Source organism: Squalius cephalus (assembly GCF_949319135.1).
Source record: "Squalius cephalus genome assembly, chromosome: 7".
Classification (NCBI taxonomy): Eukaryota; Metazoa; Chordata; class Actinopteri; order Cypriniformes; family Leuciscidae; genus Squalius; species Squalius cephalus.
The window spans coordinates 13,807,429-13,832,364 of NC_137128.1; the positions used below are offsets into that span (position 1 = coordinate 13,807,429).

The 24,936-nt window shown below is 39.1% G+C and overlaps 1 long non-coding RNA gene across 1 annotated transcript; it reads left to right on the forward strand.

Moving 5' to 3' along the window:
• Positions 1 to 13,961: 13,961 nt before the first annotated feature.
• LOC307162164 lies at positions 13,962 to 16,384 on the forward strand. The gene is made up of 3 exons (XR_013821870.1): positions 13,962 to 14,590; positions 15,541 to 15,601; positions 15,751 to 16,384. It is a non-coding gene; the product is annotated as an uncharacterized lncRNA (long non-coding RNA).
• Positions 16,385 to 24,936: the final 8,552 nt, after the last annotated feature.

The window sequence follows — 24,936 nt, forward strand, 5'->3', positions numbered from 1 at the left end:
GACCTGGGGGAAAAGCATTGTGGCCCAAAACAGGTTAAGTTGTCTCAATATCCCCAGCACAACTTTGGGTTAAAAAAGCGATCTTTTAATTCGAACTGGTTTGGAAACTTTCCCTGGTTGGAATATTCTGTATCTAGAGATGCAGCTTTTTGTTTTTCCAGTAGGATGTTTGGTAAAAATGTGAAACATGACACCTTTGTTAGCACTGGCCAAACAAATTGGAAAAAATCGCTAGATCTCTTTAGAGAACACGAGAAAACACCTGCCCATAAAGCAAGCATGCTGTCCTGGCACAGCTTTAAAACAAGTGTTGTTCATGGCAGTGTAATTGAACAATTGCACTCAGCAAATGAGGCAGAAATAAAAGACAGACGAGAGTACCTTACCCGTATTGTTGCTGTGACACAATTCCTGGCCAAGCAAAATATTCCTTTCCGTGGCCATGATGAGGGAGGCTCCAGCCACAACCAGGGGAATTTTCTGGAGTGTCTGAATCTTCTAAAACAGTTTGACCCTTTTTTGAAATCCTATTCAGCCCCTTCACACAGCACCTACTTATCACCTGCATCTCAGAATGAGATAATTGAGTGCTGTGCTGAAGAAGTTACAGCTAATATTGTCAGGGAGCTAAAACAGGCAGGGATGTTTTCAGTTATGGCAGATGAAGCCAGAGACGGCAATACTGAACAGCTTGCCATATGTGTTCGCTATGTTGCTGAAGATACAGTGAAGGAGTGTTTGCTTGCAATGACAACACTAAAATAATTTGATGCAGACAGCATAACTGCTGCTATAGAAGAGCAGCTAGTTCATCATGCCATTGATAAGCTTAAGTGCGTAGCACAATCATATGATGGCGCGGCAGTTATGAGTGGGGCTGTAGGTGGTGTACAAGCCAGATTCAAAACAAACCATCCAGAGGCCATTTATGTGCACTGCTATGCACATCAGCTCAACCTAGTTTTATGTCACACCTGTCAGGCCATACCGGAGGCCAGAGATCTCTTTGACCTGCTGCAAAGTGTGTACTCATTTTTCAGTGTTTCACTTGTAAACCATCACAAATTTAGAGATGTTCAAAATCAGCTGGGGTTACAGCCATCTGAACTTGTCCAGCTTTCAAAGACCCGCTGGTCAAGCCAGTTGCGGTCTGTAAATGCTATCTTAGAGAATCTCCCTGCAGTTCTTCAGTGTCTTTCCAGCATCAACAACTCCATGGCAGTAGGACTCCATGCCAAACTTAGTAGATTCTCCACAGTATACCTATTGGTAATGTTCAAGACTTTTCTGTCTGTAACTGAGAACCTGCACAAATATCTGCAGTGTGAAACAGTAGACCTTGCTAAGGCTGTTGAGTACAAAGGAGCTGTGTGTGACACTCTAAAGCAGATGCGCACAGATGAAAAGGCTACTATGCTTTATGAGACTGTCAGGACCGTTTGTGCAGCAAATCAGATCCCAGAGCCATGTGCTGCTACTAGACAAAGGCAGAAGCAGAAACGCATGGAGGTTTATCTAGTGGAATCTAGTTGTGGAGCAATGAGTGACCTCAGTGATGCAGAGAAGCTGAAAAGAAACCTGTTTCTTCCTTGCCTTGATAGAATGGTTGCTGAGATGGATCAACGCTTTTCATCTCTTAATAACCAAATTTTGAGAGGTGTTCAGGCCTGTAATCCGGGATCAGATAGCTTTCTTTGTGAGGAGCGCCTCCGAGGTCTATCAGATCATTAAAAAGTTGATCTAAAATCGGAGGAGGTTTTAGTGGCTAAAAACTATCTGGCTCACAAAATGGAAAGCCTTTCAAATATTCAATGTGTTTTCAATTTGCTGGATAAAGTCATGTTCCCAACCTTGACACAGGTTTTGCAGGTCTCTCTGACAATCCCAGTCAATAGCTGTAGCTGTGAGCGGTCATTCAGTGTGCTGAGACGGCTCCACACTTGGCTGAGGTTAATAATGGGGCAAGACAGGCTTCACCATCTAGCTCTCTTATCAGTTGAGAGGGAAGAACTTGGTAAATTGAGTCAGAGTCAAGTGATTGACCGTTTTGCCAAAATGAAGCATAGGCGGTACAGTTTAATGCTCAAAAAATGAATCAACTTAGTTTGGACTTGGCTGGGGAACTTTGTTTTCTTTTAGAATATACATGTTCTTTATATATATATATATATATATATTATTTATTATTAACATTGTGTAATGTAGAAGAATGCAAATGTGCAAGAAAGTTTTCTCTCCGTTTTCTATTTTCTAAAGTTCTCTATTTCATATAGGCTACAGTGTGTTTGCCTTTTATGCCACAAAAAAAAAAAAAAAAAAAAAAAGATACTAACTACCTAATAAACATTTTCATGAAGATTACCGTTTTTTCAAATAGTTTTTTCATATACACACTAAAAGTGGAACTTGAGGCTCGCTCAGTGAAACCATTCACTTATGTACTGAATCTTCAGACCAGCAAAACTGCAAGCACATTATACGCTTTACAATCAGTTTGAAATTGAAAACAATCTACTTTTTTCTACTCTCTACATGCCATTTACTGGCAACCTACACACAATGATAATGTGTGAAATGTTTTTACCCCCTTGAATTTCTGTTTATGCATATATATTTATGTGTACATACTACACATACATGCATACATACATACACACACACTCACACAGCGCTTCAGAAATAGTTGAGTTTCTGACTTGGCATTTACAATATATTGTAGCTCATATATATATATATATACATACACAGGTGCATATATATATATTCTAATATTCTGGGATTTTGATTTCGTGGGTTTCATAAGCTGTAAGCCATAATCATCAAAATTATATAAAAAAAAAGGCTTGAAATATCTCACTTTGCATGTATTGAGTATAATATATTTGTTTCACCTGTTAAATTGAATTCCTGGAATAAATGAACTTTTCCACGACATTCTAATTTATTGAGAAGCACCTGTATGTATATATTTATCCTCATTCTCATGTTTAACAATCTGTTATCTGCTTGGCAAATCATTTATGCTACTGCTGTCCACTAACATGCTTTTAATTGTTATCCAATTTTTTGGCCTTGAAACACCTTTAAATGCACATATGAAGGTCCGAGAAATCTAAATTTTCTCGGGGGACAATTCCCCCGAACCCCCCTAACTTTCAGAAATAATAGCCTGGTGTTTTTAAAACAATCACCCCAGCCTTCAGCACTGTATAGCACATAAAATAAACATATTGTTGTGTTCTGTACTACTAGGTCAACAATTGACCTATCAGTAATCCCCACCTTCCTTAGTTACTGTTGCTATCTCAGACAAACAATGGGGGACCTGTGCCCCAGTAGAGCTTTATGTCTAGCAACGCCCCTGGTCAGGGGTTTGTATATCAGTAACCATGAAAAGAAATAGTGATTCTTGCCCTGTTAAATGTTTTAGGAGTTTATTGCCTGTCTTTTATCTGTAATTCAAATTCATGATGAATGACAATCAAGCCTACTTAGAAATAACTTTCTGTATGAACTACTGAAATCCATTAAATCATACAACTGTATGTAAGATTGACATTATGGCAACTAAAAAAAAAAAAAACAGGAGTTGGCTACTCTGAAACGGATATTGAGGGGAAAGCATTTTGAGGCAACTGGGACTTTCCTAGATTGATTACTTCCACTTTTAAAATATATTTCTGGGAAGGTGCTTTTTCTGTACTCAAAGCATGGTCACAGGAGGAGTTCTGGCAGAAATGGATCATACATCATGGCAGAGAATAAGTATTTCACAAGAGCCATAAGTTGGACATTTGTTTTCATTGTTAAGAGCATGCAATATGTATTGTAGATCTGTGCAATTGGTATAAAGATAAACAGTAATGAACGCTCAGGGAGAATAAAAAAAGTCTGTTGGATCAATGAAGCATTTGCTCTTAATTTAGCAAAAGTAAAAACTGATTAAAGGCAGTGTTGCCACTTTCAGAGCAGTGGAGGACTTAAAAAGTGGATAAGCTTTATTATTTTCTGGTGGTGTGATAATAGAGAGAATTAAAATTATTTTTTATAATTATTTAAGTTTTTAGTGATTGACCCAGTAACAAACGCATTGCTCATACACAGCGTTTTTAACTAAACATATTTTGATGTACTGTATACTGTACATATTTTTTTAAATATTTATGATGAGCGACCTCTTCAAGCAGTCTGCCTGGATTAAATGCATAGAGGTAAATTTCTGTTTGTTAGTCTTGGCCTGAATGTAGATCAGCTAAGCTGAAGTGAAACAAGTATATATCTGAATAAACTCAGATCCATTTATGACCAAAGGAATAATAACAATATTTTTTGCAGAAGGCTGATGATATTGTATTAATTTCTGCATGGACCCTGTTAAGGCATGTACATTAGTCACATTGAGGACATTTATGCTGGGACACGGATCTTTGCAACGTATTACTTTCACCTGAAGTAGCTAGGTAATAGCTAGACAATGTCTTGGATGAGTTGGATGTGTTACTCTCATCTTTCCCAGAGTACTCCTCTAATAGTTCTTCAACATCCACCTAGAAAAACCGGTAACCCTTCCTTTTACAGTCCCCTAATTACTAGGTATTTACCTGGTAAATATATGGTAAGTTATAGTTGGTTATTGGTAATTACCACAGGTAACAAGTATGTAAATGCAGAGAAACTACAAACTAACTACTAAGTATTTACCTGGTAAGCATATGGTAAATTATAGTATTTTAGTGTGTAATTACTTAAGGTGATTAGTATGCAATTGGGTAGTTGACAAATGGCCAAGAAAAAGTACTTTTTTTGGAAAACATAACTTTTTAAGAAAAAATACATATATTTATGGTGTCAGGCTTCCGGGTGGATGAAGTAGGAGACGAACACGAAGACTATGAATTCCAAGGTTTTAATTCTCAATATTAAACAAATACAAACAAAAGGGAGCGTGTGCTCAGAACAATGAAACCCTAACATTAAACATTGACCGACAAGTGATGAGTGAACAGAAGGAACTTAAATACACAGACAGATGAACACAAGACAGGTGATGCAGATGATGATGATGACGAACAGGCGGGTAATGAAGGGAGTGAGTTCAGGTGTGGAAACAAGGAGGATTCTGGGAACTGTAGTGCAGACAGGACGATGACAGACGGTGAATGTGACATTACTCCCCCCTCCCGGTAGGCGCGTCCTCGCGCCGTAGAAAGACCAAAGGGGTGGGAGGGTGGGCGCCCTGGAGGCTGACGGGGAAGACAAGGCAAGGGAGACAAGGCAGGAAGCCTCCAGGGCGGAGCAGACTGTGGGTGTGGTCACGGTGGAGCAGGCTGTGGGCGTGGCCAGGACGGAGACGACCCCTCGGGCGGCCACGGCGGTGAGGACCCTTCGGGTGGCCACGGCGGAGAGGACCCTTCGGGTGGCCAGGGCGGTGATGTCCCCTCAGGCGACCACGGCAGTGAGGACCCTTCGGGTGGCCATGGTGGTCCGGACCCTTCGGGTGGCCAAGGCGGAGAAGACCCTTCAGGTGGCCACGGCGGTGAAGACCCTTCAGGTGGCCATGGCGGAGAAGACCCTTCAGGTGGCCACGGCGGAGAAGACCCTTCAGGTGGCCATGGCGGAGAAGACCCTTCAGGTGGCCATGGCGGAGAAGACCCTTCAGGTGGCCACGGCGGTGAAGACCCTTCAGGTGGCCATGGCGGAGAAGACCCTTCAGGTGGCCACGGCGGTGAAGACCCTTCAGGTGGCCATGGTGGTGAGGACCCCTCAGGTGGCCATGGCCCCTCGAGTGGCCAGGACGGAGCCCTATGGCCCCCCCCCAAAAAATACTTGGGAAAAGTCCCGGGTACCAGAGAGGGCTCGGTGCAGGGCAGATCCAGCGACGAGGGCTCGGTGCTGGGCAGATCCAGCGACGAGGGCTCGGTGCTGGGCAGATCCAGCGACGAGGGCTCGGTGCTGGGCAGATCCAGCGACGAGGGCTCGGTGCTGGGCAGATCCAGCGGTGAGGGCTTTGTGCTGGGCAGATCCAGCGACGAGGGCTTTGTGCTAGGCAGATCCAGCGACGAGGGCTTTGTGCTGGGCAGATCCAGCGACGAGGGCTCGGTGCTGGGCAGATCCAGCGACGAGGGCTCGGTGCTGGGCAGATCCAGCGACGAGGGCTCTGTGCTGGGCAGATCCAGCGGTGAGGGCTTTGTGCTGGGCAGATCCAGCGATGAGGGCTTTGTGCTGGGCAGATCCAGCAATGAGGGCTTTGTGCTGGGCAGATCCAGCGATGAGGGCTTTGTGCTGGACAGGACCAGCGGCGAAGAAGGCTCTGAGCTGGGCGGGACCAGCGGCGAAGAGGGCTCTGAGCTGGGCGGGACCAGCGGCGAAGAGGGCTCTGAGCTGGGCAGGACCAGCGGCGAAGAGGGCTTTAAGCTGGGCAGGACCAGCGGCGAAGAGGGCTCTGAGCTGGGCGGAACCAGCGGCGAAGAGGGCTCTGAACTGGACAGGACCAGCGATGAAGAGGGCTCTGTGCTGGACGGGACCAGCGGTGAAGGCTTTGAGCTGGACGGAACCAGCGGCGAAGGGAGCTTCAGGGTCGACGGAATAAAAGAAAACAAAAGCTCTGCGGGCATGACGCTGTCTGTCACAGGCGCAGCGGGCATAACGCTCACAGTCTCAGGGGCGGCGGGCATGACGCATACTGCCTTGGCTTCGGCAGATCTGGCGTGAAGTGCAGGCTCGGCTGGACTGGCGTGAAGTGCAGGCTCGGCTGGACCGGCGTGAAGTGCAGGCTCGGCTGGACTGGCGTGAAGTGCAGGCTCGGCTGGACTGGCGTGAAGTGCAGGCTCGGCTGGAACGGCGTGAAGTGCAGGCTCGACTGGACCAGCGTGTTCCATGGCTTTTCTGACTGACATGAAGGCTGGGTCGAACATCTTCAAAGCCAGGTCTGCACTGTTCGACACCAGCTTACGAGCTCGGGGCCAGAGGATCCCCGCAATCAATCTCCCCATAGTCTCTTTATTCTTTTGGTCGGTCAATCTGTCAGGCTTCCGGGTGGATGAAGTAGGAGACGAACACGAAGACTATGAATTCCAAGGTTTTAATTCTCAATATTAAACAAATACAAACAAAAGGGAGCGTGTGCTCAGAACAATGAAACCCTAACATTAAACATTGACCGACAAGTGATGAGTGAACAGAAGGAACTTAAATACACAGACAGATGAACACAAGACAGGTGATGCAGATGATGATGATGACGAACAGGCGGGTAATGAAGGGAGTGAGTTCAGGTGTGGAAACAAGGAGGATTCTGGGAACTGTAGTGCAGACAGGACGATGACAGACGGTGAATGTGACATATGGAGTATGAAAACTGCAGTTTCAGAAAATAGTAGTGGTCACTCATTTTGTCAATGACTTCACATATTTTTTTCACGTTTTCACTCAACAGTACTGTAAATGTGTCCTATGGTGTGACATTTAAAAAGTACTAAGAAATTATATTAAATAACATAAAAAAATACTTGAGACAGAATTGTTCACATTATTAAAACATTATTTTCTTAAAGTGATATTTATTTTACATGAAAGTACTAATTAGAATCATTTTCACCATGGATAGATGAACCTGATAAACTTTTCCCTACGAATGTCAATAAAACCTTTTCGCTAACCTTACAAAACTGTTTGAAATTGTACCTATTTAAGAGATATTATTGTAACTCCCATAATGCCAAACTTGACTCTTTTTTTTTTAAATATTTTAAAATAAGTATATTTTTCTGTTGTTTTATGTTTGTCACACCATAGGACAAAACGTCACACTAAAGGACAAAGATAGTCATTGCATAAAAAGAGTCAGACGATATAGTGTTTATTGTAACAATAATAAAGGAGGACATTTGTTTTTTTGTTGAAACTTTATATATTCGTTTTAAAAGCTTCTTAAGGAGGTCTTGTCCTATGGTGTGCCATCTGTGTCCTATGGTGTGACAGGCCAAAGTGTCACACCAAAGGACATTTCCTGTGACATTTTCTGTCACACCAAAGGACATTTGAGCTTTTGTGGCAGTTAATAACCATGCTAATACTAGCTGAACTGTTATTAGCAATTGGCATGATACATTTGCATAATATTACATAGTCCTGCTGTCAAAAATACAAATTTTAATAAAAAAATTAAATTTAGGAGTGTCACACTAAAGGACAAAAAAACTTAACAACTTCAGTGGTCTGAAAACATAGTTAAATATTTGAACATTTCTGAGAGAAATACTTGCCATGTGCACTGCTCATGTGCTTCATAGGGGTCTTCAGTCACATGACCTTGAATGGGGTCTTTCAACTAAATGTAGTTGTCCATGATATTGCCCAACTTAATATCAGGTTATTGCATAACACCAAAGGACATTTTTTTCTGTGACAAACTTTATTAAATTCCTACACTTTTAGAAATGTATGTATAGGAAAAGTGATGGCCACTTAGTGAAATAGACACTTGCACAATTATGCCAGGAGTGTTCATTAAGATGTTTAAACATTATTTTCTTTATTTATAAAAGTTAATATTTATGAAATAATGTTGTCTACCGTTACACCATAGGACGATTTTGAGATTTGGCTCAAAGTTGTAAAAAAATTAAAAATAACTCAGGTATTTAAACAACAAATTCATGTAAAACAAGAAAATGTTTAACCATTTATAGTATTCTAAATGATGAAAATGTAAAATATATATTTTTTTATCTTCTTTGATGGTGAAAAAGCCAGGTCACGTCAACTACCCAATTACAGAGAAAATACCAGGGAAAAAAACACCACTGTTAAATATCAACTCAACAAAGCACTGTGTACTTGTTACCTGTTTAGGTTGGTAATAACTCAGATTTAATTGTGTACTTCCTCAGAATGTAGGCAGACAATTTTTAGAAACACCTCCAGTTTTACCCATCAATTCAAGTTAGGTTTGTAGTTATCCTAGGGTTATGTTGGTAACAGTCCATGTTTATTTATTACTATCTTGAAATTAAGACGGTAGTTTCCAATAAATTACCTTGTCTTACATAGTTGTTGTTCATTGCTACACCCATTTATCAAATAATTTACCTTACACTTACCTGGTAACTACCCCGCAGGAACAGTTTTCCCTAATGTCATGGCACATCTTAAATACTGGGTATGTTCTTGCAGATGTTTTTACAATTTACTCAGTAAGTAAAGTGCAACTGTACTGTAAAATGAAGCCTTGTTTATGTCCATGGTATTACCGGAATTGTACCATATAACTTGATCATTCACTTTTCCATATAGTCACAATTTTTTACCTCATATGTCCTGCAACGTTACCAAGGAAAACATGACAATTTACTCAGTAAGTAAAGTGAAACTGTACTGTAAAATGAAGCCTTGTTTATTTCCATGGTATTACCGGAATTGTACCATATCATTCCCTTTTCCATAGTCAATTTTTTAGTTATTTTTTTTTCCTAGAATGTCCTGCAACGTTACTAAGGAAAACATGACAATTTACTCAGTAAGTAAAGTGCAACTGTACTGTAAAATGAAGCCTTGTTTATTTCCATGGTATTACCGGAATTGTACCATATAATCTGATCATTCCCCTTTTCCATATAGTCACAATTTTTTACCTCGTATGTCCTGCAACGTTACCAAGGAAAACATGACAATTTACTCAGTAAGTAAAGTGAAACTGTACTGTAAAAGGAAGCCTTTTTATTTCCATGGAATTACTGGGATCTTACCCTAATCTGTAATAGCTACGTAGCGTAACTCGTTTCAGAGGATTAGCATACATGCAGTTAAACAAGAATACACTTTAAAACCTTAAAAATACCTTATTTAATCGTTTAACCATTTTAATATTTAGTTTATTTACAGTGAGACACAAAATGCGTTTTCTCCAATAGAACAATAATACACCAAAACCCAACATAAATTCACAAAAGACATCAATTTTATTATAGCCTACTTGATATAATCCAAATCTTTAGAATCCATACGTTTGCAAGAAAGAGATCCAAATTCAGCCCTTTATCCAGTGAGCGATCATCTTCATCTCCATTTCGCTACCACAGCAGCGCAGTCTGTAACTGTCAAATCCCGCGGACCCGCGCTCGTGATGATGAATTCAAATTCAAAAATTGCGCCCTCAAGAAGCCTTACGACATGTTTTACGGCAGTGATATCAAACTCTCATTGGCTCTCGCCTGTTCGTCTATGTTCGTCACAGATTGCGACATGCCGTATTTCAGTCGGTAAACTACATTTGAAATGGAGAAGTGCGCGCGCCTTCACACAGAGCGAAGCCGGATTAACATTTTCATGGATTAATCATTTAAATTCTGCTCTGTACCTCATTCAAAACTATTATATACTGAAATAGAGGACTGTGACTGCAACACATCGTCATGTGAACGACTTTTGGTAACGGTTTTGACATTTTCGCAATAAATAAATTATTGTGATTACACGTATATTGTTTTTCTTCATAATTGCAGCCTATGTAGTTTTCTATCTTTGAAAATTACGTATTAATACTACGTATTAACAATGAGACCAGGCTGGAATGTTTCAGTTAAGTTGCAGAACACACGGTAAAAGTTTGTGATTTCAAAAATGTTTAAGCAGTAGCAAAGGATGTGGTAAGAGTCTGGTAATACCATGGAAATAAACAAGGCTTCCTTTTACAGTACAGTTGCACTTTACTTACTGAGTAAATTGTCATGTTTTCCTTGGTAACGTTGCAGGACATACGAGGTAAAAAAAAAAAAAAAAGTGACTATGGAAAAGGGAATGATATGGTACAATTCCGGTAATACCATGGAAATAAACAAGGCTTCCTTTTACAGTACAGTTACACTTTACTTACTGAGTAAATTGTCATGTTTTCCTTGGTAACGTTGCAGGACATATGAGGTAAAATAAAAATAAAAATGTGACTATGGAAAAGGGAATGATATGGTACAATTCCGGTAATACCATGGAAATAAACAAGGCTTCATTTTACAGTACAGTTACACTTTACTTACTGAGTAAATTGTCATGTTTTCCTTGGTAACGTTGCAGGACATAAAAAAAAAAAAAAAAAAAAAAGTGACTATGGAAAAGGGAATGATATGGTACAATTCCGGTAATACCATGGAAATAAACAAGGCTTCCTTTTACAGTACAGTTGCACTTTACTTACTGAGTAAATTGTCATGTTTTCCTTGGTAACGTTGCAGGACATACGAGGTAAAAAAATTTGACTTTATGGAAAAGGGAATGATCAAGTTATATGGTACAATTCCGGTAATACCATGGAAATAAACAAGGCTTCCTTTTACAGTACAGTTGCACTTTACTTACTGAGTAAATTGTCATGTTTTCCTTGGTAACGTTGCAGGACATACGAGGTAAAAAAATTTGACTTTATGGAAAAGGGAATGATCAAGTTATATGGTACAATTCCGGTAATACCATGGAAATAAACAAGGCTTCATTTTACAGTACAGTTGCACTTTACTTACTGAGTAAATTGTAAAAACATCTGCAAGAACATACCCAGTATTTAAGATGTGCCATGACATTAGGGAAAACTGTTCCTGCGGGGTAGTTACCAGGTAAGTGTAAGGTAAATTATTTGATAAACCCTCTATAAATGGGTGTAGCAATGAACAACAACTATGGAAGACAAAGTAATTTATTGGAAACTACGTCTTAATTTCAAGATAGTAATAAATAAACATGGACTGTTACCAACATAACCCTAGGATAACTACAAACCTAACTTGAATTGATGGGTAATACTGGAGGTGTTTCTAAAAATTGTCTGCCTACATTGTGAGGAAGTACACAATTAAATCGGAGTTATTACCAACCTAAATAGGTAACAAGTACACAGTACTTTGTTGAGTTGATATTTAACAGTGGTGTTTTTTCCCCTGGTAGTTTCTCTGTAATTGCATACTAATCACCTTAAGTTACACACTAAAATACTATAATTTACCATATGCTTACCAGGTAAATACTTAGTAGTTTCTCTGCATTTACATACTTGTTACCTGTGGTAATTACCAATAACCAACTAAAACTTACCATATATTTACCAGGTAAATACCTAGTAATTAGTTTGTAGTTTCTCTGCATTTACATACTTGTTACCTGTGGTAATTACCAATAACCAACTATAACTTACCATATATTTACCAGGTAAATACCTAGTAATTAGGGGACTGTAAAAGGAAGGGTTACCGAAAAACCTCAGGCTGCTGACTTCCACTCTGCTTGCCACGTTTGACCTTAAGCGAGTATCTACTGCGGCTACTCAAAAATCACTAATTGGACCTTGTTTATACACGCTACTGCTCCACTGATCATATGCTGGTTACTCCACTGCACACTTCAGATCACTATCTCCTCACTCTTAACCTCAACCTGGCTCATGACACAACACATACTCCTCCACAGGTCACCTTTCGGCATAACCTACACTGTAAAATATTTCCAGACTTTCACTATATTTAACTGTGTTTTTTTATAGTAAAATACTGTTTTAATTGTTTTACTGTAATTTCACAGTAATGTGGATTCGCTCACTGACTTTTAACTATCTCCTGTGATATGACAGCAAATTACTGTAAAAAATAGGCTATTCAGCTGAGAACGAAGACCCCACCCAGATAGCAAGCACAGAGTTGACCCAACGGCTTTTTCGGTATGGGCCAGCCTGAGCCTCGGCTGAAATCAGTTGTAGCCTACTGGTGTCAGGTCCATACTCGGTGTAGCTGTGTTTACCTTCGACCCGAGTTCGTTTTGTCTTTTGCGGGCTACTACTAGAATTAAGGAACTCAGCCGCCTGAAAAAAAGGTTTTGGCGGTTAAATCCTGAGGAGGATCCAGCAGACACGTCGCAGACAATTTAGTTTCCGAGAGGAATCATTCAGCTGGAAAAAAACGAGTAAGTAATTTAATTAATTTATTGTTTTATTGTTTGATGTTTTAATTTGCAAGATAAAATAGGGTTTTTTTTATATCTAGATGGTTTGCGCTGATTAGGCCTTCATAACATCAGAATACCCATTCGGTTGCGGAGATACGGAGTGTTGATGAAAAGACCTAACGCTTTTGCTTTCGGCGCCATAGTTATCTATAGAGGCGACTCTATCTGATTTGATTCACTAACATTTCAAAGAGTCATTTATTTGTGAATCGAATTACACTGACCACTAGGCTGCTGCATAACACCCGCGGAGACAACTCATTATACAATCTGAAATAAAAAATAAGATTTATTTTGTTATAACACTCCTGTGGGGAGCTCCGAAACGGAAAAGCGTTATCTATAAGTGCAGCTTATTAATTTGTTGTCTTTTGCTCGACTTGTGTTATTGAATGTAACGTTAACGTAATTTGCTTTAGAGCAGATGCACTTTAGAGTGAAAGAACAATATTAAAGAGTAGGCTATATGCGATGGTAGAACCTAACATTTTACTGCAGTGGGGATATATGATTATAAGCGAACATACTAACGTTAACTGAAGTTTATCTGAACGCACTGTTTGGAATCTGACACCAACAGTTTTTACAGTCTTGGTTACACTTTACAATAAGGTTTTATTTGATAATATTATTTTTCAACATTAGTTAACATAAAGTACGAATGTGTAGGCCTAATACTTCATAATTTATTAATCTTAGTTCATTTTCATTTTTACATTTAAAATCAAAAGTTATACAGTATTTGATAACATTAGTTAATGCACTGTGAACTACAAGAACAAACATTGAACAGTTGTATTTGTATTAACTAATGTTATCAAATACTGTAACAAATGAGACACAGTAAACTGTTACCGATATTTTGCATATACTGCTGCATGAACTCTGACAACAACATTTATCAAACCTATGCACTTAAAAACTAATGCTTAAGATTTAATAATGACTTCACAATATGTCTTCCTTTATTTAAAAGATGCAGTTCAGAGAAACCCTCACAGCTAATGCTGCTGAAATGGAGGTCGAAGGATCATGGACTGGTGGCTTCAGCCTTCAACTGGCAGCAGATCGAGGAGCAGACACAAGATAAGTCTTCCTAGTGTTGATCAGGAGGCAGACACACTCTGGCAGTTTAAATCTATATTAACAACACACCTCTTTAACCTAGCATAAACATAACGCATTTATATCATTAAAATCCCTATAATCCTATATAATTGAAAAAGGATTGTTAGGCCGCATAAATTAGCTCAACCAGAACCGGAAACACTTCTCATAACAATGAACAATGGCATCTACGCTAATGTTAGTCTCTCTGTCTCATTCTTATCCCGAGGTAGGTTACTGTTGTCAGCCGGATCTAGTCTGTATCCAGATCAGATGCTGGACCTGTACCCTAAGATGAACACAGTGAGCCCTGAATGTCAGAAGAGACCATGACAACTAGACGAGACCTAGAAACAAACGCCTGTGAAGACCTCGTTGACACAACAGTCATCGGCACAGTCATCGGATCAGATCCACGAGAACCAGACCAGTCCTCCACACAGACCCAATGGCCAGCTTCAACTCCCCTCCCACCAAATGCCAGCGTGATCTTATGAAGGTAAAAGAGTAGCAAAACTTGAAAGTATGTAGATGTGAATTTGAGAACTTGTACAATTAATATTTGTACTTGTACGCTAAAATTTACACTCACAGCTCCAATGTGAAAACTTGTTGAATGTTGAGATCAGCACTCGCAGAAAATAGTCACAAACCTGTATTCTGAATTTTAAGATGCAGCTAGTTACAAATGTAAAAGCCATTCACAGAAATACAATGACAAACACAAACTTGTATTCTTTCATTAACATTCGCAGTACAACCTCAATTAAGCACTTGCAACCTCTCAAATTTGCCATTGCAATATCAAATCTTCACACATTGACTTTTGCAACTATTTTCGCAATATATTAGATGCGTAACTAACTTCTGCACTTGCAAACTCAGTGGCGGTAAGAGAGATAGGCAGGGCAATTTGAAATGGCAGATTTGATAAGTTGGAAGTGCCTAATTGAAACTCAATTAAATACAAAAATAAAAAATAATAAAAAATTAAATCAAAAATACTGGGAATGTGAATGAAAGAATACAAGTTTGTGTCTGTCATTGCATTTCTGTGAATGACATTTTAACATTTGTGACTATTTATCTGCAGCTTAAAATTCAGCTGGTCCAAAATGCATATTTAGGCTGCATCAAAATAATCCACACGATCCCAGTCGACAAATAAGTCTTCTGTCTTCTGAACTGAAACGATTGATCATTTTTATAAACAAAACAATACTTATGTAGTTTTTAACTGCAAACGCTCACCTTTTCCATCGCTCTGTGATGTGCACTTGGTCACGTGTCTTGTAATCGCATTACGTTACGCTTTTGCAAGCGTGCATTGCATTTCTTTAATTAAACTGTCACTTTTTGAAGTTTAATAATCCTATTTCACTCTATATCATGACTCTTGTTTTTCTGTCCATAACATTAAGACTATTTTTAAAACGCCTTATGTTAAAGGGTGCTCATTCCTGTTCCTGGATATCTGTCCCAGCAACAGGACCAGCACCTCTTACCTAAGGTATTTTGCATGTGCATTTGTTATCAGCAAATGTGAAAAAATAATCACTGTAAAATATATTGTGATGTTAGACTGCTTTTTCAAATTTATAAAAAGAAATAGGGAATCTCTCAGACTTTGAAATGTAACTTTTTTTCTTGTCGTCTTAGGTGCTTCCTGGGCATCAACCTTGATACAGGATCTAAATCCAAAAAGAAGCAGGGTGGCATCAATCAGCAAGTTTGTTCTCCATTGCGAAAACTTGTGGATTTTGAATGGATGGCAACATAAGCAGATTTTGTGCTTTTTTTCCCATTTGCTCCGGTCATAGTTGGCTCTCTTCATTTTCACCTGCCATATTGCCACTAAATATGTTGGACTGCCCTTATGGTTGAGACCTTCACTTCTACCTGGCTATTGTTTTGGATTTTCCCTGTGTTTAGTGGACTGATATCTCATTGCCTACTCCTGCCTGCTCTCACACTTAATCTGCCTCATCCTTCTGGGGTCGCTGCCAGTATAAATTAATAAACAGTTTTGTTTTTTGGGTCCTTACCCATTACCTGACCTGTGCACATTCATAAGGTAAAACACACACATTCACAAGCCAACATGCATTCAACATACATACACATTCACCTTTACCAGTTCTTGTGTCATTGTATTTGGAAGAATTATAATTAGAATCTGTGTTCTGAGAATAGTGTCAGTCAAGTTAGAGTTTGGGATGTAGTCCTAACAGCTTAATGCAACATGTTTGTTATGATATTATTGTATAAATTTTAAAAAATAAAACAATTGAGGAAAGCATTGTTTAATTTTTTTTTTTTACTACTACTTTTCTGTGATCACATTGCATTGCTGTATTTAATTGTAACTTTACAGTTAATTACTGGCTATTAATTGCATTACTTTTACAGCTGAAACACAATAAATCACTGTACAAGTTACAGCTGATAACTATTTATACAGTTATGCACTGTGAAATTACAGTAATGATGTGATATCATTAAAGGGGGGGTGAATTGCTGTTTCATGCATACTGAGTTTTTTACACTGTTAAAGAGTTGGATTCCCATGCTAAACATGGACAAAGTTTCAAAAGTTAAGTTGTACGTTTGGAACAAAAATACTCCTTCCGGTTTGTCACAAGTTTCGGAAAGTTTTTTTCGAGTATGGCTCTGTCTTACGTAAGATAGAGCGGAATTTCCTTATATGGGTCCTAAGGGCACTTCTCCGCGGCCGCGCGCGCACTCGCAGACCAGAGAGAGAAGAGAGCGAAAGCAGTACGTTACCTCAAAGCGCTATGCTCGGCTTTTAGGGAAGTCAATGTCACCAAAGAAGTGGGTTTTTGGTTGGCAGGGCAAGACAACCCTGCACAGATTCCCAAAGAACCCAGCGTTAAGGGAATAGTGGATGGAGTTTGTTTTTTCGAAGCATCAACGGAGGTTGTGCACGACTCTTTGTTCCCTGCATTTCGACGATGATTGTTTTATAAACAAAGCCCAGATCGACTTATTTGCAGATCGTCTAATGCTTAAGGATCGAGCAGTCACGGTGAGTAAACTACTTCAAATGTCTCTCTGTGTTGTTGTTAGATCAGTTAGCACAGCTATAGCACACCGCCCACACGGCCCGCCCCCAGCCGCTCGGTTTTTTCCGGAAAGACTCGGTACAGCCAATCTTTAACTTATAAATATAATAAAACTAAAGACGTTTTGGAGATATGAAGGATGCAATACTACTCTATAGGTACTCAAGATTAACAGATTGAGTGAAAATGAGCATTTCACCCCCCCTTTAACTGTGAAATCACGGTTAAATTTAATTTCTTAATTTCTTATCTCATCACTAGATACTAGCAGTGCAACTGATACTCTTTTCTCCATTCTAATAGGGGTGGTGTGGCGCAGTGGATAAGACACATGCCTTTGGTGTGAGAGACCCGGGTTCGAATCCACTGTGAGACACCAATGTGTCCCTGAGCAAGACACTTAACCCCTAGTTGCTCCAGAGGCGTGCAACCTCTGACATATATAGCAATTGTAAGTCGCTTTGGATAAAAGCGTCAGCTAAATGAATAAATGTAAAATGTAAATGTAACAGCTTGTTTATCCCTTGTGCATCAATTAAAAAAAGTTACACATAGCTACATAGAGGACAAAAATGTCTGTGTCAAAAAACTGTCATAAAAATGTGAAGCTTGGGAGCACAGACTTAGGTTTGGTATCATTTTAAAGAAGACCCTTGGTAGATTATTGCTGAAGTAAAAAGATAATATTAAGTAAATCCCAAAAAAAGTTATATAGGTTTAAGTTTATGAAAATTATTTATGAATATTATTTTATATAAAATATATATTTTATGAAACAAGTTGAACTCTAAACGGCTAGCATATCAAAGCCATAAATCTAAATAAGTTGTGATCCAAATTTGAGTTTGATATCTCAAAAAAATGAGCTTTCGGTAAGATTTTGTTTGGGCGCAGTACCAGATTATTCCCATTGGATGCCAGCAAAACTCCACTGGTGAACACAGTGATTGGATTTGTTATTTGCAGTTTTTCTCTCTCAATATTACAAACACACACATGCACACAAACACTTTTTTTTATATAACACACATACCAACCACATTCTGACATCCATACCAACACACTCACACAAATATCGGTGCTTAATTTATCCAATTGGCTCTATAATATGCCAAAGCAGAAAACAGGAATAAAGTGAGTATTTGCTTTATAGGCCAAACCTGAAAAAATGGCACCATCTGATAAAAAATAGTAAAAATTAAAAATGTTAAGCCTTGCCAACAGAATGGAAGCCTCTTAACAAAGATTGCGTCATTTTATAGTTAAATGACCCTGGGATAAAAAATTACAGTTTTAATGGGTTTCAATGGGGACATTTTTGTCCAAAAGGCGCTGAGAGTGAAGTATTTTGTTCACCTAGTGCAAAAAAGATTTTTCAAAGGAAATGGGGGTGAAATAGTAAAATTACAATTAAAAATGCACACCTGTGAATTTATGCAGTTATGCAGTATGCAAATTTTATGCAGTTAGCATTAACACAGGCAAAGTGATCAAAAAAACAAGGTAACACTTTATAATAACGTTCAGTTGTAAGTCATTTACAAGTGATTAGTAAATGATTAACTAATCATTTACGAAACATGACTATGCATTCATAAATGATTAATAAGTGATATGTTCATTATTTTATTGTATGTTTTGTAGATTCAGTTATAAGTCATTTACATTTGATTAGTTAATGATTAACTAATCATTTACAAAACATGACTATGCGTTTCATAAATGTTTAAAACCTTTTTAGGTAACACTATAATAACTGCATGCTATTAATCATTAGTTAAGCATTAGTAAACAGTAAATTCGTCATTTATAAAGCATTAATAGACATTCATAAGCAGTTTATAAATACAGTTATAAATGCTTTGTTCTTGATTTATAAGCATGTTTTTAATAATTGTGTTTTCATACTTTATTAATGAACAATTTATCATTTCTAAATGAAGTATTGCATTATTTACAAACCGGTTATTTAGGAGTTGTCAGTGGTTCATAAGATCACTTAGAAAGTGTAAGTAAATGATTAATAAACTGTTTAAATACATATATTATTATTCAGACATATAGTAATAGTTACTTAGTGTGTTAATAAATGCTTTATTAACATGTATTTCTACTGTAATTCATGGTTAATTCAGGTAGTTATAAAGCATTTAGTAGTGGCCAGTTAACTATTTTTGTGAGCTCATCTAAAGTGAGGACTAGTTATGCCTTGTAAAGCAGTTATAAAGGAGATTTAAAGGCTGTTAAATATTTCTATGTTATTTCTGTATCACTGTGTTGTGTTTGTTTTCTTTTTCTGTTTAGAAGATCAATGAGCCTTTAAATCTCCTTTATAAATGATTTACAAGGCATAACTAGTCCTCACTTTAGATGAGCTCACAAAAATAGTTAACTGACCACTACTAAATGCTTTATAACTACCTGAATTTACTACATTTACTTACACTTTCTAAATGATCTTATTAATCAATGACAACACCTAGTTTGTAAATAATGTAACTGGTTTGTGAATAATGCTATACTTCATTTAGAAATGATAAATTGATCATTTATAAAGTATGAAAATACAATTATTAAACACATTATAGATATGCTTATAAATCAAGAATAAAGCATTTATAGCTGTATTTATAAACTGCTTATTAATGTCTATTAATGCTTTATAAATGATGAATTAACTGTTTAGTAATGCTTAACTAATGATTAATAGCATGCCATTATTATAAAGTGTTACCCTGCCTATATCATTCATTGATCATATGCCTTATTGATTCTTGAAGTGGTAATCTACAAATGATGTGTAACACATTTACAAGTGATGAATAGTTTACACTTTAGATTAGGGGATGCAGAATGTGTTGTAAATGATTTGTTCATGCGTTTACACATCATTGTGTTGAACACTGTTACTTACCTGTTACAAGGCATTTACAACACTTTCTGCACCCTCTAATTGCTACATACATACATACAAAAAAAAAAGAAAAACATAATTTATTAAACATTTATGAACCGCATATTCATGTTTTGTAAATGATTAGTTAATCTTATTCTTATAGAGAAAAGAATCTTACTTTTCTTGTTTTAATCACTTGCTTAATTTTGAGACTTTTTTTCAGAAAAAACAAGACAAAAATACTAATTAGGAATTTGGTCAAATTAATGATATCTAAATAAAACATAATGGCCAGCAATTTCTGCACCACACCAAATGGAAAAGAAAACAAATATCAAAACTTTTATGAACGGTTTTTACGCACACCCTCTAGTTTGCCATTGGAGTAAATATGCTCTATTTTCTAGACCAGGGGTGTCCAATACTGCTCCTGAGGGCCACTGACCTGCAAAATTTAGCTCCAACCCAAATTAAACACACCTGAACTATAGCTATAGCTAATCAATGTCTCACTAGGCATACTAGAAAACTTCCAGGTGTGTTAAGGCAAGTTGGAACTAAACACTGCAGGACAGTGGCCCTCCAGGACCAAGTTTGGACACCCCTTCTCTAGACATTCTTTTAAGTGATCACTTCATCTTGACCACAAAACAATCATGAGGACTTGCCAGAAGTGAAAGGCAGCTAATCAGAGTTGAAAAAAGGCCACTATTAGGCTTATATTTAAGTGTCTTAGTTTCCTTGGCAATGTGACAAAATTGACGCATTCGTCACAGCATCCGTGCAGCGAGCCAATCAGCGCCGCGGAAAAGACGTGCAGGTCAGTGCTCCCGCCTGCTGAACGTAGTCTGACCGATTCGGGAAAGTGGACGGATGCAAGCAGTACTGTAACGATTAATCTTTGCTAAAGTAGTCTACAGACCCTGCAGACGATGCAGCAAGAAAGAGACACGTTTCAATAGTCTACAGACCGGTATTCACAAGAACTTTCTCAGTTGAAACGACAAATGCAGCAGCTACAGATCCAACTGGAGACAGTCTTCTCCTCCTGCCACCCCTACGCGACCTGTACCTGCGCCACGCAGTTTGCTGAGAACACAACAGAGTGATAAGAAAATTGTGTCAGCCCCACGATTCAGGTCTGAAGAATAACAAATTTTAAGAATCTATTTCAAATATGCTTCCATATATTGTATTTAGCTTTTAAGGCTGCTCAGCAAAGTTGCAATTCCTGTTTTCTCCTTATTGTCTTTAATGGCTCTTGGAGTCCCAGTTTCACTCAGACTGATGGGATTAGCACACGAATGATTCACTGAGAATCTCACCTTTTGTTCTGCAAATGGCTCTTGGAGCCAAAGTCCCAGCTCCAGACGTTGTATCGTTAGGCTGATTAGATTAGCACATATGCGTTTGAATGGTTATGCTGATTGGATTGAGACTGGTAACACGCTGGAGTCTGGGGCGGGTTCCTTAACCTGTATACTCATTTACATGCTTTGTTTGAATTTGTCTCCACCTTCAAAAGTCCCTCCTCCTAAAATGCCTATAAGACACCATGTAAAGTTATGTACTTTAGATTTTGTTGGATGACTGCAGCAACGTACAGCGAAGTTCTCAATAAAGAATAACTTCTGTTTGAACGTGATCCCAACATCTCCTGGTCTCTACTTTGAAGAAAGAAAAAGTTCCCTACAGGTCTATTGAATCAGATCAGCCCAAGCTCAGTTCTGAGGCTCTCCTAGCTCCAATAGCTATCCCCAGAGCAAAGACGTACTCTCCCCACCACACGTCACACTCCGAATATGACAGGTTGGATGCTTCAAGGGAGGAAAGAGCCTACTCCAGAACTGAGACGCATTACAGACCGAGTCGTTATGCATCATACAAGCCAGAGAACGCAGCCCCTCAACCTTTTAAATTCGCCCAACACTCTCACCTGCCATGCGGAGCATCCAGCCCAGTTCCACCAGTGCTAGAGCAGATGTACAGAGGTCCGTCCCCCACAATTCCAGACTTTGTACATCCGAATCCTAGAGAATTCTCGCGGCTCAAGATAGCCCTGGAAAACATTCTCCCAGCTACAGCCACGGAGAGATTCAAATTCCAAATACTCATTGACCACCTCAAACTTGAAGAGGCACTGTTTTTTGCTGATTCATACAGTCATTCACAACAACCCTTCACAAAGACCATGGCAGCACTGGATCAGCAATACTGTCAGCCTCATCAGCTTGCATTGCAATGTACAGCAGAGCTCATGGATGGTCCAAACATAGCCTGTGGAGACATTAAAGCTTTTCGACTCTTCGCCCTCAGGGTTCGTTCCCTCTTTGGCATGCTAGAGCAACTAGGAAGGAAGGGTAACTTTGAGTTGCAGTGTGGCTCTCAAGTTTCCCGGCTCCTAGGGAAACTACCGCACGACCCCAGGTCAAGTTTTCGCCGTTTTGCACATCCTCACCAGGTTCCAATACCCACCCTTCTTGATCTGTCAGAGTGGCTAGAATATGAAATTCAAGTGCAGGAGGACACATCAAGGTTTGTAGGAGTTAGTCGTTGTGGATATCAAGCACGAACACGAGAAGTGATCAGAGACTCTAAACCATTCGCTAAAAGTGAGAAAGCACCTCCACAGACAAAGATGACACCTACAGCCAACAAACCTGCTTCAACCCCTTACTGTCCTTACTGTGACCACCATAAACATTCCCTCAACAATTGCAACAACTTTAAGCAGCTTACCGTTGACCAGAAACGAAACTGGATAAGAGACTGCAACAGATGCTGGCGCTGCGGTAAGAATCGTCAAGTTTCAGAGTGCAATCTGAAGATGCGCTGCAAACAGTGTAATGGACGCCACCTACTGGTCCTTCATACCATCAATCCCAAGAGTGCAGACATCCCAAAGACTACCCCGAATGAAGGTTCTTCTGCTAATGCCTGCCTCCTCAACACTATGAACAAGGTACTTCTCATTCGTAAGCCCCCTGCCAGCCGAAAGGTTCTTCTGAAGATCGTCAACGTCATTATCCAAAAAGGGGGACACATGATGTGAGCCTATGCCATCCTGGATGATGGATCGGAGAGGACCATCCCTCTGCACAATGCTGCCAAACAGCTGGGCTTATAAAAGGTGTAGCGTCTGGACCAATCGGACACACACAAATTATTCATTTATTTAATGAATAATCCAGCAAACTCACTGTGAAACCTTCACCAAAAACTAACATCCCAAATGAGGCTAACACACTGGCAGGACGGTGTCTTGTTACAGGGAACACAGAGAGTTTTTACGATCAGATAAGGTTTTATGGGTGTTAAAGAATGTGGCCAAATGCAAGAGAAAGACCATGGAAAGACAGAAACAATCTGCTAAACAGACTCTCCTGCATTCATTTATTGATGAATTGACTAACATGAAATTAACATGCATTCCAGAACATTTTGAGAATGAGTTACTGTTATGTGTTTTGTCTTTTAATAATTCTGTTGATACTATGATCTCTTTGACACTATGTAGTTATTACAGGACCAACGGTCAATGTAACCCACTTATACCATGTTTGGTCTCGATAAATTGGTACTCTGAAGATCGAAATGATTGAGTACATGATATGCCAATAGCTGTGCAACATATTAGTATTACAAGAATCTTTCGTAGTTGTGTCATCAAACACCAATTCAGCATGCCAGCCCGAATGAGCACTCTTAAGACAAAGGCTTGTAAATCCTGGTGACAGAGGAAACTCCTGCCAGAAATTCTACCCTTCTCATTGGGTGAACCAGCCTGCATAGGGCTGTCCTTTGTCAAGCTTTAAAAAGGCATTTTCACTAGATCAGCCCACTTTTTGTGCTTGTGCTGCTGGCCTCCACTGTACTCCTCGCGTTGGGGGCCCCTCCCCCACCACTGGGGCCCATGGCCCTGGATCCAGCAGGCCAGAGCACTGCCTGCCATGCTTTCACACTCCCCAGAGGGAGATAGACTGCCTTTTCTTCAATCCAGAAAAACTGCAAATTTACCATCATTGAATTGGCAACGATCAACTCCTGGCCTTCCTGGCACTTCAGGAGGTCGCACCAGCCAGCGTGCACTCAGCAGGCCAGGACAGCAGGCTTCGACTCACCACAGCCATGTGCTCGAAGCCACCATGCAAGCTCTGACCCACAACAGCTTCGGAACCACAAGATGGCAACTTGCACCATGACTTTTGACCCTCACGGACCCACCAACAGACTCATTTTTCAACCACTTCAAGAATTGTCCACGATTTGCAACTGACCATGCAAGTATTTAATGAGGTGCTATGAAATAAGCTGATGGTTCTTTTCATACTAAAATAGATCTTGCTCCATAGTTCTATTTCCTGTTTCCGGTTCCATAACACTCACCACTTGACCTATGCATGTATGGATGGATGAATGTATGTATGTTTGTTTGTTTGTTTTGCTTAGTTTAGTTATGTTTGTGATTTAGTTAATAAAACTTGTGCATAATTATGAATTTGGTTTCTGATCCTCTGTTTGCATACAAAGTCCCTTTTACGATCTTGATCTTGTTACATGCTCTAAATTGCTGTACATGATAAGGAATAATTAATTTTCAGCGACCATGAAGACACATTTTCCTTAGAATAAATGAATAATCAAAGAGTTCATTGGAACTGATTAATTGATTGTAATATTAATTTGGCTTACCTCAAAGTTAATCTAATTAACTGACCCAAATATTAATAATTAATCATAATTGGTAATTATGGATTATTATTAATATTTCCCCTTTGAGTTAATGTCCTTACAAAGGTCAGCCAGAAGATCTTCCACTTCGCACGATCAGGCAGGAATTACAAATGCTCTCTGGTGCAGCAGTGT